Source organism: Cyprinodon variegatus, unplaced genomic scaffold, assembly GCF_000732505.1.
Source record: "Cyprinodon variegatus isolate N-32 unplaced genomic scaffold, C_variegatus-1.0 Scaffold0, whole genome shotgun sequence".
NCBI lineage: Eukaryota > Metazoa > Chordata > Actinopteri > Cyprinodontiformes > Cyprinodontidae > Cyprinodon > Cyprinodon variegatus.
Genome location: NW_015150453.1, coordinates 3,810,131 through 3,826,510, shown reverse-complemented (window position 1 = coordinate 3,826,510; position 16,380 = coordinate 3,810,131). Strand labels below are relative to the sequence as shown.

Here is a 16,380-nt window from a genome sequence, read left to right as displayed (position 1 = left end):
GGCCTAACCATGGCTGATGTCAAATGTTTTTTTATCTAAGCTGAAATTGGGCAAACCATTTAACCCCCAAAATGTTACATTTTCAACACATTTTTCAGGGCTGAATAAAGATAACCACCAACTAACCTGGAATAATTGTGAAGAAAAGATGCAGTATCTTTGGATGTTCAGTTTATAATGAGTAATTTATTGAGTTGGTGTCTTAAATTTCTGAAAAAAAGTTTCAGCTGACTTAAACAACAACAGAAAGGTCACTAAGAAAATCCAACCATGGAGCACAATCTTCAAGAAACTCGTAGAACTATTACTTAAGATAAAAAAAAAATGAAGTCTAGCTTCTTGAAGGCAAAATCTATAAAGAAAAACACAGGTCAGGCTGAATCAATACGAGCAGACCTGTTTTGATTCCAGGTCTCAAAGCTTTGATTAGAATTATCTTAACTTTCAAAGCTTTGACGTGGCTGGAAACCAAAACACCACTGGTGTTGGTCGGAATAATATATGAGGCTTTAGAAGCCTGAAAACATATAAATAAGTTGAATATCATTTGGGAATGCACTTCAGTATCATTTAAAACAACAAAGTGAGATATCAATTGATCTCTTTCACATAATGCCCAAAAATAGTGCCAGACTCTCTTATTTTAACGTTTTCCTCTTTAAATCTAAACATACAGCAGCATTATTTTTTCCTTGCATTGATTTTCTTTGTTGTTGTCTTCATTCTGTTGGTGTGTGCAAGAAATGCAGCACAATATTGTAAATTCTGTTGCACATGCTATTAAGGTCTTCAATTTAAAAACACATTTTGCAAAGAGGATAGAAATAAGAATGCGCCTTCAACATTTACTCCAAACCTGCAGATATTTTGAGCCACTGACCTATTAATATTTACTGAAAATGACAGACTGATAACGTGCGAATGCAGCAGCTAAAATTCCAGTGCAGAGAGAGCAGGGTGCATGCCAGCAACTATCGCTGCTTCATAACATTCATACTTTAAACATTCTAAAACATCTGGCACTGATCAACTGAGCAAAAAAAAAAAAAAAAAAAAAGATTTGTAGACTTTTGTCTGAACTTTAGGTCTGTCTGAATTAAAGTGTCTGCAAATTCTTTTAAGATTAAATATGTGAAGGTTTATATGAGAGATGATATTCTAAGTATATTCAGCAGTATTGTATGCTGACAACTAACCCAATAGGAGTGTAAAAAAATATATATCTTGCTTTAAATAAATATGGCTATAGTAGTTAAAGCAATTAATCCAGGAGCAGATACATTGTTTTGCCCTAGTTTTAGCAGCAATATTGGTTGCATACCACCAAAAAACTGCATGAAATACAGTTTGCCAAATACTGCAAACCAATGCATTCTGGTTTTCTATGCTAGTGATATATTTAGTTATAATAACCTGTTTAATGTAGAATAAAAACCTTAAATATAAATCTAAATATAAATTATATGTAAATCTAAAGTTTTGGAAATGTTTTCAAATTAAAAAGAAACTGCTGTTAACTTGTTCTGTGTCAAAACACCAAATTTGGATGAACCCTTGTTGTTGACGGAAATATTACATTTTTTTCTAGAAGCTGACTAAAATGTCACGGTTCTATGTTTGTCAAATATTGCTATATTAATATGTAAAGACATTTGATTTGACGATGTAATCACATTTTCCTAAAGTCATGCAGGCCTATTTAAAGCTCCAAGAATGTAATCTTTTCTATTGCACATTAACTGCACACTGTACAACCATAAGCTGCACAGCACAGTGACATCCCAAAGGCCCTTGAAAAAATAAGTACAGGACAAATTCTATTTATCTGAATGACGTCAGTAGAATGCTTGTTGAAAACTGGAACAATAAAAGTTCACCTTTAGTCTGATTGTGGTATCTGACACAGATCACATCAGAAGCCACAACAATCTGTTCTGCCTGCCCTTATCTGTGGCTAAGTCGTCTGGATGTCCGCTATCATCAATACACAGAGACATAGAGACAAGCGTCTGCCCAGGTCTCCTGTAACAGCTGACCTGTCCTCAATAGGTTCTCAGACTGTTCAGCAGACAGCTATGCGCCGTTTGCTCGGTGGTGGAGCTTATCACAATCAACACAGGAAATATAGAGCCACATAAAGCGGCCGCTGACACTTTAATTTGTCACCAGCGATGGGGTTTGTCAAACTATTCATGGAGTTCATCAGCCACCTGGCTGTATTTGCTCACTCAGTCGATGACTTTTCAGCCCACTTGAGAAATCTTCCCCCTCAACGACCTTGACGCTTCACCGTGGCATATTTCTCATGAGCAGGTGCTATGTTGCTTCGCAGCTCAAGACTATGTGCTGGGTACTGATGAAGCTGAATCTGTGCTCGATGTAGAAAATATAAATCCGGCAAATAACTGAGATGAACACTTAATGCAAAGCAGTGTCATGGTTGTTTTTCAAGGTTTTGGTTTTTATTGGGGTGGGGGGATGGGTGAGTAAGCCGAGGAACAACTGATAACAGTCAGGTAAATTCAAAGAATGACTTTCTGGAGTTCAAGGTGAGCATTGTGGAAACCTCACCAGCTCCAACAAGAACAGTTTTGCTGCCATCATCAACAACACAAGGCATCATTAATTGAAATTCTCCTCTACACGGTAACCTGTAAAGCTTCTGTTTACAATATGAAACGCAATATTTACTTTTAGATCAAATTAACACAATGTGCTGCATTGGTTCTAAAATATTTCTATCACCGCTGTTGCCAAATCTCATCCTTGAAGCACATCATAATTGAATCAATTGCAACTTTTGATTGGGACCCAAAGGTCCTGAGTTCAACTCTCACTGACTGCCACTCTGGGTCCCTGAGCAAGACCCATTAACCCCACACTGCTCCCTGTGTGCTGCACAGTGAGAGCCCACTGCTCCCGAAGGGGATGGGTTAAATGCTGAGGTGAATTTCTCCAGTATGCGATCAATTAAGTTCAATTTCAATTTATTAGGTATAGCTGTTTAATTCCTAGTTAACACAAGTTTAATTTCAGTCAAAAGCAAGAGAGAAACTTTCTACATAAAGACATTTAGACCTTGGAAATGCAAACTGCTGTAGTTTATATAAAAAGGCCTTCGAGGAGAAGAAGAAGACTGATTCAAGGTGGCAGACTGTAGGTTACTTAAGCTTGCTAATGAAGCCTTTGTCAGGTCTTTTCAAATGACTAAATTGTATTTCTCATTTACTAGACAAATTTACACAACAGTAGTTATTATGTATAAAGTAATTCTATTATGGTAGCAAAAATATATATTTCAAGTTAATATATGAATAAGCATTTTTCTGAAACTTTATATTATGATGCTTTAGGGAAATATACAGTATATACATAATAAAAATAAAAGTTCAGTCTTTCAAACATATGAAGTTATCACCATTAAAAGATGTGTTACGATAATGAACTACAACTCAATAAAACATTCTAAAAATGTATTGAATAAAATGAATTGATCTCTATCATTAATGGAAACAGTTACCGAGAACTAAATTTATGCTACAAAAAAAAACTAAGAAAATATCTTGTAATTATATTTCAAAAGTTTAGGCGGTTTTATGAGAATCATCCAACTACTCTTTAACCAAAGTATTAAAAATACAATTTCTGAATGCTGGTGAAGGTCATAGTCCAGGTCATAGTCATTTGTTTTTCAACTTTTTTGGAATAATTTCTGAATATAAAACATGTGCGTAACCTTGAAGCAGATGGAGAACAGCAGGAGACCAGATCGAATGCCACTCCTCTATCAGCTGAAAACATGAAACTGAAGGTAAAATTTACACAGGCACACCAAACCTTGACAACAGCAGATTGGAAAAATATAGCCTTGTGAAACAAGTCTTGATTTGCAACTTTCAAATGGGTCAGAGGTCAGGATTTGGTGTAAACATGAAGGCCTGCTTCTGTGCTACTGTCGGGAATATGTTCTTGGCATGCTGTATGTCTCTCAGTATCAATTAAACCTAATTTAAATTCATAACTTTGGAAAATCCTGCTGCAATTACGTTTTAAACCTTCAGGGGAGCACATTGTTATGTTTAACTTTGTGAAGGTTTAGAGCTGAAGACAAACTCAAGAGCGTAGTTGAGTTTGACAGTTGCAATAGTTTCTCTAAATATTAGCAGAATCAATACAACACACAAAACATTTTTTCTGAAGTGTGACTTTTGCAGCTTGAGTAAAGTTGACAGTATTTTGTCAGTTTTTGCTTAACAAGCCATCATTGTGCAGTCTCAATACACATAAAGGACCTACAGCATAAACACAATCTCTTTAGCTCACATAGTTACTGTAACAGTTTGTGCTATTTGTGTTATTCTTCCATTTACATGGATAAATCAAACAAAAGATGAAGAATTTATAGCAAATTGAGGGAGAAGCAACACATGCATTTCAAACAATCTGGAGGCATGGTTTCAGAATGCACTAATGAATCGGTGAACATGTGCGCATATCAGCCGGCACGATACAAGAAAAAAAATCCAAATATACTTTAAAAGTAGCCAGACGGTGTATCGGTCTATCTTTATTATGCTTTACAGCTTTCAAGAAAAATTGTCTAAGGAGATCAACAACAAGATTTGGGCACAATAAAAAACGATGAGTATCTTTAAAGTACATTAGGTAAAAGATGGCCTCTACTTGAACATCATCTTTCTGTGACATAGAAGAAAACAAGTAAAAAGACAAGAAAAGAAAAGAAAATGCTTGCATTCAATAAAGTGGCATCCCTCCACAAATGGAATGAGATGATTCTCTTTAATCTCTGTGATTTAATTTCTTTACTTCTGTCCAAGTGATTTGCTACTGCAGATGTCTTCTTTCTACGCTTAAGCCCTGCAGCCATATGCTCCAACTGCACAGGCAGTGAGACGAAGGGCTTTTAATCAGTCTTCTCAATGATGGAGCACATTCTGTCATTAGAAGACACAAAGCTTTGAGGCTTGTTTGATTCTCTAAGTTCCAAGTATTTCAACTGAAGCACAGTCCTATAATTCAGTGCACTGTGTACCCAGCATTTTGGCTTTCCCATATAAGGTGGTTGGAAACATAATGTTCACACAACACATTTACACCATTTTCAATTTGGTTTTATAGAACTCTGTTCTAGAAGAACTAATAAATTAATTCTTGAATTGCTTTCTTGGAAAGGAAACAAATTCTGCACCAAATAAATAATTACATTTATTTTTCTGTTCATAAACAGAATAATGCATGAAGTGTTAACTCAAGGTTCTTTGGAACAAAAAGATAGCTACTCTAACAAACAGCCTTTTATTTTACATTGTAGTTTTTAGACCAATTCTTGTCCTTTCTATCCAACTGGATGACAAATAAATAAAAATAGAAAATATATTGTTTCATTTTGGCCTGCATATGGAAGCACACAGCATCAAGCTGTGCACAAGGCAAACAATTCCTCCATCTCAAGCAGCATATCGGATTTCAACCAACTGTCCAAACAGATGAGTTTTGATGTGGACCGGAGTTATATAAAGGTTGATGACACTGTGTATTACCAGGCAAATGAGAACCTGAACATCATCAATATGTAAATGATCTAAAAGACTTCAAAGTTTCCTCTCACACCACTGTAAATGTACTGAATCCAAAAAACAAAACACATCCTTCAAACTACTTTGTCGGCTGAATGCTGAAAGTAAATGGAGATTTTTCAAAGAGCACCTATGACCTTTACAAATCGATATAAGTGTTGGAATATTATATTTAGTATTAATGAAAAAAATTTCAGTCATAATTACAAAGTGATTTTAATTTTTCTAAATAAAAGCAGGAAATATATACACACATTTTGAAATGCATTTATTACAGTGTCTGTTGTACAATTTTTTTTTTGACAGACATTTTTATTTCAATTCAATTCAAATTAGTTTATTTATATAGCGCCAATTTACAGCACATGTAATCTCAAGGAACTTTACAATTCACCAGATCATGCAGTCAAATTGATTCAAAGTTTTCTATCCAAGGAAAACCAGCTGATTGCATCGACTCATTGACTCGAAGGAAAACCCTCAGAGGCAATATGTTTCAGAATATATTCACTTCTGTTCACCTTCCTGCTTTTTTAAGCAGTAAAGTTAGTGTGCCGTTTAAAAATAAATCCTGTTTTTATCCTTTGCTATTCAAAAGTAAAATACATTTCCATAATATTCAGACAAACATTGAAATTAGATCTTGTTGTTTATGACCTTTATTTATTTAAAAACAGGAAAGAAATGACTGTTGACCCTTAACTCATTTAAATAGTAATTGTAAACAGTCTGGAGTTAAGCACTGGAGGGCTGCAGGCCAAGTAAACCTTGTCTCATTATTTAAATTGACTAAATGTTTCAGAAGAAAAAGGATTAAATTGTTCAGAGATGTGAGATTTGAGTGAAAACTTAACTGCAGCGCCCATCCAGAGCTCTTGAATCATGTTTTAGACACAGATGTTTGGCTGTTTGGTGTGTAGCTATGATTGCTGACACTGAGGACCCAGTTTTACTCTTTTGGCAGGGCTTCATTCCTTTCACAGGGGTTGATTTATTTAAACTCAGCTGCGGATTTGGTATAAACTCTGCGGTCTGGAAGCTTTTTGTTTCAGTATGAATACAGAGAATGTGAATACTACCGCTGGCTATTGGGTAAAACGCCTGCAGATTTTTTTATGCTTACAGTGAAAAATCTGTTAGAACATTTGGCCTTTTTTTATCCTCAAGCAGAGACATGTAAGCATAACTGTGTATGCTTATCAGACTGGCTTCTGCTTGGCATGTTTGAGGTAGAGTTCCAATAGAAGTTCAATTAATTCAGTTTTTCCCCTTGAGGATTAATTGATACAAACATAAAAATACCAGTAAAACCTGAAAAAAGGTATAAGAAAAATATCCAGTAGTAGATAAATCCCGAAACCTATCAGAAAGATTATCAAGAGCATTCCAAATAGGTAAATATTAAAGAAGCTGTGACTCATCTGGGGGGGAAGAAAGTCATCAGTTCTACATATATTGCTGCAAAAATCCAGAGCATCACAGATCTTTGCATCAATGTCCCTGCATTGGGCTCTAGGCTCAATGCTAACTATACGACAATGCAAAAGTTAAACCACTAGACACCCAGGCTTAGTAATTACATCTTACCTTTTTAAATTTATCAAAGTGTCAAACTTTTACTTTCACATTTGACAAGGAGAACCTTTGGTGTTAGAGAATTTTCAAAATAGCAAACAAAATGTTTCAATTGGTATTCAGTTCGGAAAGAAAAAAAATAAACATACCAAGTAAGATGGGTGTTGACCTAAATGAGTCAAGATGGATAATTATGAGAAATAACACAAATCTGAGTTGCTCATACCTGCAGTAAGAGCACTGATTAAGATGTTTAAAACCGAAACAGTGAGAATGAGATTTTGGAGTTAAAAAACTCCATCAAATTAAAAAAGTGCTTTTTACTCACAAAGTAGTTTTTGAAGGGATTGTTAAGCAATTTCCATCAGACTAAATGCTTCCAAGCTGTTAAGAATAGTGGAGATTTCTGCTGTAGCATTGGGTAACCCTTTCTGTCAGACACTGATAATTTTGTGGCATTATGGACTTCCTAAATTACTCAGGCCTATGGATTCCAACATAAAAGTGAAAATGGATCTTTATTGTTCTATTGACAGGCTGAGCAAAAGAACATTTACAAACTCAGCATACAAAATATTTCATCAAAAATAATTACTTTATTAGCATTTAAAATCCTTTTAAACTCTAGGCTTACCTGATATAGAAAAAGATTTTGTATGATGGTTCTTTGTACAATTAATATGGAAAAAACGAGAATGTTCATTTGGCAAAAAGGGGGTTAAGCAAAGCATCAGCAGGGATGCTAATAATTTTATAGTGTGATCTAGAGATCTTTAGCAATATGAAGTCTAAAGTTTAACTTTTGCATTGCGCAAATAACTCTTTGGTGGCAGTCTATGGTGATTTTAGATTCCATTAGCGTAGTTGAAAAAACAAACTCATGCATTTCTGAAGAAAACCCAACTGGGAAGCACTTCCACATCCCCAGGACTCAGCCTAATGAGCAATGGCACTCCATGTCAGACAAACTATGATCTAACTAAAAATCATGTTGCAGTGAAAAACATCCAGGGGGACTCAAGTCAAGCCTCACTAAAGCCCCGAGGGTAAACTTTGTTAAAGAAAAGAAGTTCTGTAAATAGAACAGCCTGCAAACATGTACAGCTTGCTGTCATCAACAGAATACCAATAATGCTATGCATCTATCGCAAGTTATATATTAGAGCTCCCAGAGTCCCAGAAGTATGCCATTAGTCTAAGCTTTGTCTCTCTGTGAAATCCCTCAGCATGTTTTCAGTTTTCTGAGCGGATCCAAGCGAAGACCCTCTGACAGCAAACTTGCGCCTCCACTGCTCATATCATTGATACTAATGGGGCCATGTGTAGGATAGGGTGGCATGGGATCATAGGGGTGTGCTGTGTGGGTTCGCACAAAGTAACCAAAGTCAGGATTACATAAGTGGAGCATGTGTGTTTTCTCTGCGGCACAAAGATCAATTCATGTCGCTGCAGCAAATGGTATGACAACCAGTCTCCTCCCAAACACCATCTGCCTCCTCTGTGCCAATTTGTCACAGCACATCCAAGTGTGGCAGTGCCCTCATTTAACATTAAACATGAGCATGACTTGGAGAAAAAAATGTGGAGAAAAAGACTAAAAAGAAAATAAGGGCAGAGGCAAAGACACAAGCCTTTTAAGTAACCAGTGAGAAAGGTCAGTGCAAGTGAAAAATACACAGGGGACACAAGTATAATGAAGTAGCATCTAAAGGACTCCAGTGTGTAACAGATACACGAGAGAATCTGGGTTTAAAGTTGGATCAAAACTTCAGCTGTGTGTTTTTTTACTGAAAAGCTGTTAAAGCCAAAACAAAAATATTCATAATTTAGACTGAACTAAAAAACAAGTCAGCTGCATTCAAACCAAGGCTCGAAATTAAAGACATTTTTCTTTAACCTGAGTGAAAATCCAGGTGGAGAAATATGTATCGTGCAAATATTAAAATAAAAAAAATTAAAAATACAAACCTCAGGTCAATAAACTGCTTTATAATCAAACAAATCAGTAGGTTTAAAAGTTTATCAAAGTTCATCTGTAAATCTGGCAACATTGGAACAGAAGCCGTTTTATTTTATTTTTTTCAAAAAGCTGCTTTATGTTTTGATGATCTACACAAAGAGCTTTTCAGCTTTTTCCTGGCATGTGGGCATTGAGCAAATGTTCATACATCAAAACTAAGCTTCTTCCTCAGCGGCAGCAACATAGTGCCTGCATTATTAAGTGAGTGGGTGACAAGATATGAAAGCAATGCCCTTCATTCTTTTTGCCTCCCTCTCCTCTTCTCCAGCATTTGGCAGAAGAACACCTCCATTCAACTCAGTGGTCTGATCGCGTTTCATGCTTGTGCACCCTCACTGACTGCCATTCTGTCCCATTCAACCTGCATTGATGCATCACTGGTCCCGACACTGGGGGCCCTCATGCCACCCCGATGCCAGAGATGTAGCTCAATAACAAAACCTTATTCTCAAACAGTCAATCCGCCATCAGCAGAGATATTTACCTGCTGTCAGCAGAGTGCATTGCCACCATGGTGGGCTTCTTTTCATTTTGACTGAGGCAGTATACTCCACATTGGTCCCGAGCTGCACGTGTGCACAGCCAGCCAAAAGAGGGGATCACAGAACAGTGAAGCTTTGAAAAGCCAACTTGAATAGAGAGAACCAGAACCCAATGTGAACATTCAGCAAGTGAAAACATGAGCTTATAAGGACGACACTGAAGTTAACCCTCCTGTTTTGTTTTTTGTTTGCCTTTGGGTCAATCTAGAACAATATCAGAACCTGAACAGGCTACACAATAAGGAAAAACACTGCAGCCATTAGCTGGAACACTGCTATGCTTTCACTCCCACGCACACATTTTTTTTAATTTACCTTCATTTGCCAGAATTACGGCTGTGGGAAACAGAAGCAGATACAACCTCCTCTGCAGTTATTGGAAAGCGGTAAAGCTGGACAGAAGGCTTTGATATAAATAGTGATGTTGCATTTTGCTGATATGATTAAACTTTTTAACGAAATCCTACAACAGACAGTTTTAAACATGCTTTTGGAATTATTCTTTACATCCTTATAATGACATGTGGTGGAAAAATAAACTCACCTGTGCAATTACTGTAAAATAACCATTTGATACGCTGTGCAATAACCTGTGCCTTCACCTATAAGAGCCCTCACATATTTCAGTTACCTCACTTAAACTATTTATCGATTTAACAAACCAAAAACCACACTTTACATACAACCACTTTACTGTACACAAGGTACTGTATATATAAATCACCTTAAATCTCTCCTTTACTTTTTTACCATTCACTGTATATATCTGAATGCACTGTACTTTACCCACCTTTTCCTTTTTTGTACACATCCTGTTGTTTATAAGAGCTGATGTTAAAAGTGAATTTCCCCATCATGAGATCAATAAAGTATCAATAAAGTTCTATCTAATCTAAGATTCTTGTAGACCTCTCAGCTTTAACAGTTTTAAAAGATGGCTTGTAGTGTTAAATAAGTTTAAATAGACTTAAGGCACTAATAGAAAAGTCAAATGCTAAAAATTGTTATGTGGAAAAAGCACAAACAGTAGAAAAACAAAAGGACAAAATATTTGACATTTAATCTACATTGCAAGAGGAGAAAAGAAGGTCATGTGATCTTACAGTTTTGTCACGTCCTACGATCCAACAATCTCTGCTCCTCCTACTTCTCCAAAGTAACAATCTCTCTTGCTGCGTGAAGGACGAACGTAGCGAGGTCGGTGGGCCGTCAAACACAAAACCCTCCTTTAGAGGATCCCCCTCCAAGAAGGCTCAGTCTTCAGCAAACTTCCTGTGAAAGCAAACAGAAACCTGCATGAGAATGCACAATAAGAACAGCTGCACACATACCTGCTGCTTAGGGGGTCTGTTTCTTTTGTCTAAATGGGGGCTAGCGACCCACAGAGGCCCAATGAAGAGGGGCTTATATCTTGGTGTAATCTCCTCAGTCACTGGACTGTCATAACATCACGGCTAGCACAAGCAGAGAGGCCATAAAGAGAGCCAGATGTGCTGGGATGAGCTGGATTAAAGGCCCAACTTTGCAATGACGGAAAAGGAGCTGAGGATTTTTATGGTTCACTAGGACTTTGGGGTAATGTCTGAGTAGTTTGCTTGTTTCTCTGGATGAGTCAATTTGTAAGAACATACAAAGCCTAAGATCCTAACAACAAATAGGTTGAATGTTCCAACTTATATATTCCACAAACCCAAAGCTCTGCTGAAACTCCCAAGACTGTCAGCGATTGAACTGGAGACCAAATGCTGCACCCAGTATGAGATGCCGATGCTACTGTTAAACAAAGGGTACATTCTCTCTACCTTGTTTTTGTAACTGACACTATGCAGGTTTGTTCATGCAAGATATAGAAGCTGATATGCTGCAGGAAACTTGCTGCAAAACAAAAACAGTGTTATCAGAAAACTGTGTAGGTGTAAATATTCTTAGTCATCCAGATATAGTGCAACAAGGTGAGTAGATCTCTTTTCCGGGTCCATTAAGAGGGGCTGCAAAAACCATGAACAGGTTGTGCTTTCTGGCATTCAAGCATGTAGGGCTTTTGACCTATGTTTAGTTTAAAATAGCACAGATTCTGTGTTACTCTGTGTTACACTACCTGCAATGGCATCCTTTACTTAGCCTCCCACCAAAACACAAAACCACATCATATAAAAAGAGGAATATTGTGACTGATGAACTTCCTGTGAATTCATTATTGGATTTCAGCAATTCCCACCGCACCCACCATGATACCCCACACATGGTAAAGCAGTTTATGACGATAATGGCTGAGTAATGGTGACTATGGCTTTCCAGTAACTCTAGAAAGCCTTTCCCCCCCCTTTTCCCTCCCGATCCACATTTTTTCTCCTACCACCACAGATTACTCAAGTTAAGGGAGGAAGCATCCTCACTGTGGAGCAATTCCCTTCTACCTTAGCCATGGATCAAGCATGTCCACTGACCAACTCACACAGCGCAGCCGATGAGCCGCTGTCTAAATCCCTCCTGAATGAGGCAGCCAACTGCAGCTGGTGTGAGCCGAACACACCCGCTCACTCACATCATTGCACCATAAAGCCACTGAAGGCCTATAAATTTTTAACACCCCCAGACTCCCTGTAAATTAAGCAAAGCTGTGTGACACCTTCAACATGACGGTTTGCAGTGACTTAACCTGTCTGCTGAAAAACTGGAGGGGAGCCAGTGGCTGGCTGGTGGACATGTGATGGTCATTGTGTCAAATTAGGAAATGTCTTATAAATGCAAAACGTACCATAAAGTGAAATATGTCCGTCTCTAAAGACATATAAAGTGTTTATTTAAAAAGATCTTTAAGATCAATACCTCTCATAATTGACAGCAAATCTGCTACAAAGGTTTATCTGAATAGAAATGTGAATCAAAAAAATAAACCGTCATATTAATTAGAGATTCAAAAATTGCTTTAAAAACTAAAGTTAGTACCTTATTCATACTATTTTCTTGGATTTCAAAAATCTTTGGATAAATCTTGGTCAGGAAAGAAACGTCTTGATGAAAATCTAGGCTTCAATTTATTTATGGTATAGATGGAGACCTGTTTACATCAATGGGTATGCCAAATTTATCCAACCAGATTCAGAAAATAAGTTGAATTTAAATAAAAATCAACTTAAATTAATACGCAACTGGTTTTAAAACAGGGTTATGACTTAGTGCAACTATGCGTTAAATGAGTGAGCTGGGACTTGATCTTTGATTCAATTAATTGCATTCATAAAGCACAAATTCAAAAGAAGGTAATTTAGAAAATCAATTAAACATACAGATACATTGGTTAAAAGTTTTGTAACCAAGAAAACACAACATGTCAGTCAGTCAGTGAAAACTCCCCTCAAACAGGGAAAAAAGCCTCTAACAAAGGCATGCCCAAAAAACAGTTCCAGAGGGCTGCTGTCCTGCAGGTTTCAACAGAGCCGATTTTAATTGACTGCTGATTAACAGACTTTCTGCAGGACAGCGGCCCCTTAAGGGCCGACTTTGGGAATGCCTGCTCTAATAGAACCGGGCTTAATGTGAACATCCATCTGCAGCAACTCACTGGGGGTTTACCACCCAGGACTTGCACACAAGGTCAATTTGTTTAAAAAAGCCTATTTCATTTTTGTTTTATAAACCTGCATTCTATTGAGTTGAGAATATTTTCTTGCTTAGCTATTAAATGAATAAAAAATACACGTCCAGACGCAAATAAATAATTTACACATTGAAACTTCTAAAGAGACAATAACTTATCAAGCTACCCTGGTAACGGACCAGTTTAACTGAAGTTTGAAGAAATGTTTATTTTCCAATTACAGATGTTACAACAGTATAAAATAAATAAATAATAATAAAAAACTACTTTCATAAATACCCTACATACTTGGTTATGGCATAGATGTGCATAGACTTGCCTTTGAAATCCCAAAAAGATGCAAAACATTGTTAAACAGTCACAAAAATCTTTCATATATGTAAAATGAGTTTAGATATCAAGACATAAGATACTCCTTTCAAAGGTCGAAGCTGCTCCTCGTTAATAAAGTTTAAGCAATTCCCCAAAACAGTGTGCTAACAAAAACAACATGTGGATCGGATAATCAACAAGATTAAGTGCCACTGGCATACAGGGCAGATAAATTACTGTCAGCAGATGTGGCTATAGAGGACACCGAATTAAGAGGGCCCTCAGCCTAAGTCTGTTGCTTGGCTCAGACGTTCTCCACTCCGGCCTGTGGAGGCATCTAGTATTGATTACATGAAATGAGATCAGCAGGTGGGATTATTATCAAGCACTGCAACTTTAGCTACTAAAGCTATTAGATGAGGTGCTTGGAATTCATAGGAGATGAAGGATAATGCTGTTCTGCTGCCACACTGTGATCACTGCACCCTTGTGTTAGTGAGATTCTATAATTCCTAATCTCATTGTCAAGAAATAGTCCCACAGAGGGCATCTCTTATCCTGCTGTAATAGTTTTGAAGCCAGGCACATTTGCTTAATGAGCGTTTTGGAGCCCGACATTCCCATCAATACCACCTCTAAAAAAACAATCAACTCCTTCAGACATTAACCCTAAGATACCCCCCAGGACTCCTGGTCTCACTTTCAAGAGTTTTGTGTCAATTTGATTTCTTTCTTGGAGCAAAGTTGGCAAAGCAATTTCTATCCAAAAATTATTCTAATTTTAAAACTAATCTGTAGTAGAGCAGCCAAACCCGCCCCATTTCTACACCTACCACTTAGTGGATATTTCCCTACAGTCCTCACAGAGCTCGATGGGTAGCGGTCATGATCAATGGCCCCCTAACAGTAGGCGTCGTGGGGGCCTTGGGCTCCAGAAATGGAAGTATTAATAATGCAGAGTCAAGATCTGTCATATCCTCTACTAGCACAGAAGAGGCAAGAGGCCAATGGCTGATTGATAACTAATTAGATTAATTGCCATCTTTTAGAAGAGAGGAGAAATTGGAGCAGTAATAATCAGGAGGGTTGAAGAGACTTACCAAAGGAAAATAATGCTCCTACTCTTCTAAAAATAGAAATGTTCATCTTGGAAGCAGATAAATGTACAAACTAGGAAAAGAGGATTTGTAACAATAAAATAGGAATTCAATTAAAGACCAAACAACAACACAGGTCTAAAAGAGAATATCTAACAAATTATCCAAGTCCCTCCAGGGCTTCCTCCACAACATACCTGTAAACAGCTCAGCCACTCTGACCACAATGTTAACTAAAAACAACATTCATGTTATTTGCTGGTGTTTTCATTTGAGACAATTTTCCTCCTACTATTCCCCTATGTGTCTTGTTTGCCATTACAATCCAGAAAACAAAGGACCCAGAGATGCACAGAAAGCTCGGGCTCAATTTATTCTCCACACTTTGCTTTATACAAAACTAATAAAGACTTCACATCAAAGCTGCAGAGGCCACATATGATTCAGTTGAGTAAAGAAGGATTGGGCAACGCGGTGGAGTAAATGCATAATGATTTACGCTTATGCTTTTCAAATAGCAACATTCTTTTTGTTGTACTGAAAAAGTATCAACCAGAACTAAAACTTCCCCACATCAGCAGCATTATACCGGCCTCTCCATCAGCCCAAACAGATTCATTTGGAATTATTTTTATTAAACTAAAAAACATGATGAAGAATAATCATTAGAACCAAATATTTTTATATGTTATTAGATGTATACTTAGTTTATTAGTTGTATTGTTTTATTTTCATTTTATATATTTATTGGACCATGAGTCCAGAATAAAGTCTATCTATCTATCCATCCATCCATCCATCCATCCATCCATCCATCCATCCATCCATCCATCCATCCATCCATCCATCCATCCATTATAATCAGTTACTTTAAACAGAATTTAATACTGAAATAAAATGCAGGTGTTTATGCATTCATGTTATACTTTGAATCTTTAAATAACACATATTAAAAATAGAATGTTTTTCCATTTTAAAATACAATTTTTTTTTAAATTGGAGAACAACTATCTTTCAGTTTGGTATACAGACTATTTCCTGACCTAATTTTTTAAAATTATTTTTATAAAACACTTCAAATGACCGTTTGTTTTCGTTCTTTTTTTATGGCTTAATGAGAGCAGTGGGATTTAGATGACCTGCAAGGCTTTATCCTGGGTTTGAATGGCAACAAAGCATTTTTCATGCACATATCAAGGTGCTCATTTTGAGCCTGGGTCGATATTTATTTTTGATTATATCATGGTGGAGAATCCTGCTTCACAGTAGTAAGTTGAGCCAAACATACTCAAAATGTGGAGGGTCATCTTTAAGCACGCCATTTCACTTTTCTTTCACTAGTTCCCCGTGCTTCTTCCAGCAGTCCATGCTTTCTCTGCTTTCTTTTTCTCATCGTCTTCTCCTTCTTTCCCATCGCATGGCTTGCCATAGGTTAACCTGCTGTGTCTAAAAGTAGCTAACACCAGCAACCCAGACTGACAGCTCATTGGCTAATTTGTATCATGTGCAGACTGGAGCCAAACGCTACGAATGACTTAACCGTACAAACAGGAGAAGCGGACAAGTGACGTTTAGACACTGTCGTCAGCCAACATGCAGTGATTTAAAAATGCTTGAAATCAGGTTGGGTCCGGAT

General features: G+C 37.1%; 1 protein-coding gene across 1 annotated transcript in view; it reads right to left on the bottom strand.

The window, feature by feature from the left end:
- The window catches only part of sema6c (sema domain, transmembrane domain (TM), and cytoplasmic domain, (semaphorin) 6C), a 187,783-nt gene that overhangs the window by 94,148 nt on the left and 77,255 nt on the right, over positions 1–16,380 (bottom strand). The window contains exon 4 of the mRNA XM_015375570.1: positions 10,838–11,006. The gene's annotated coding sequence lies outside the window, so the exon portion shown is untranslated. The remainder of the gene's footprint in view (positions 1–10,837; positions 11,007–16,380) is intronic.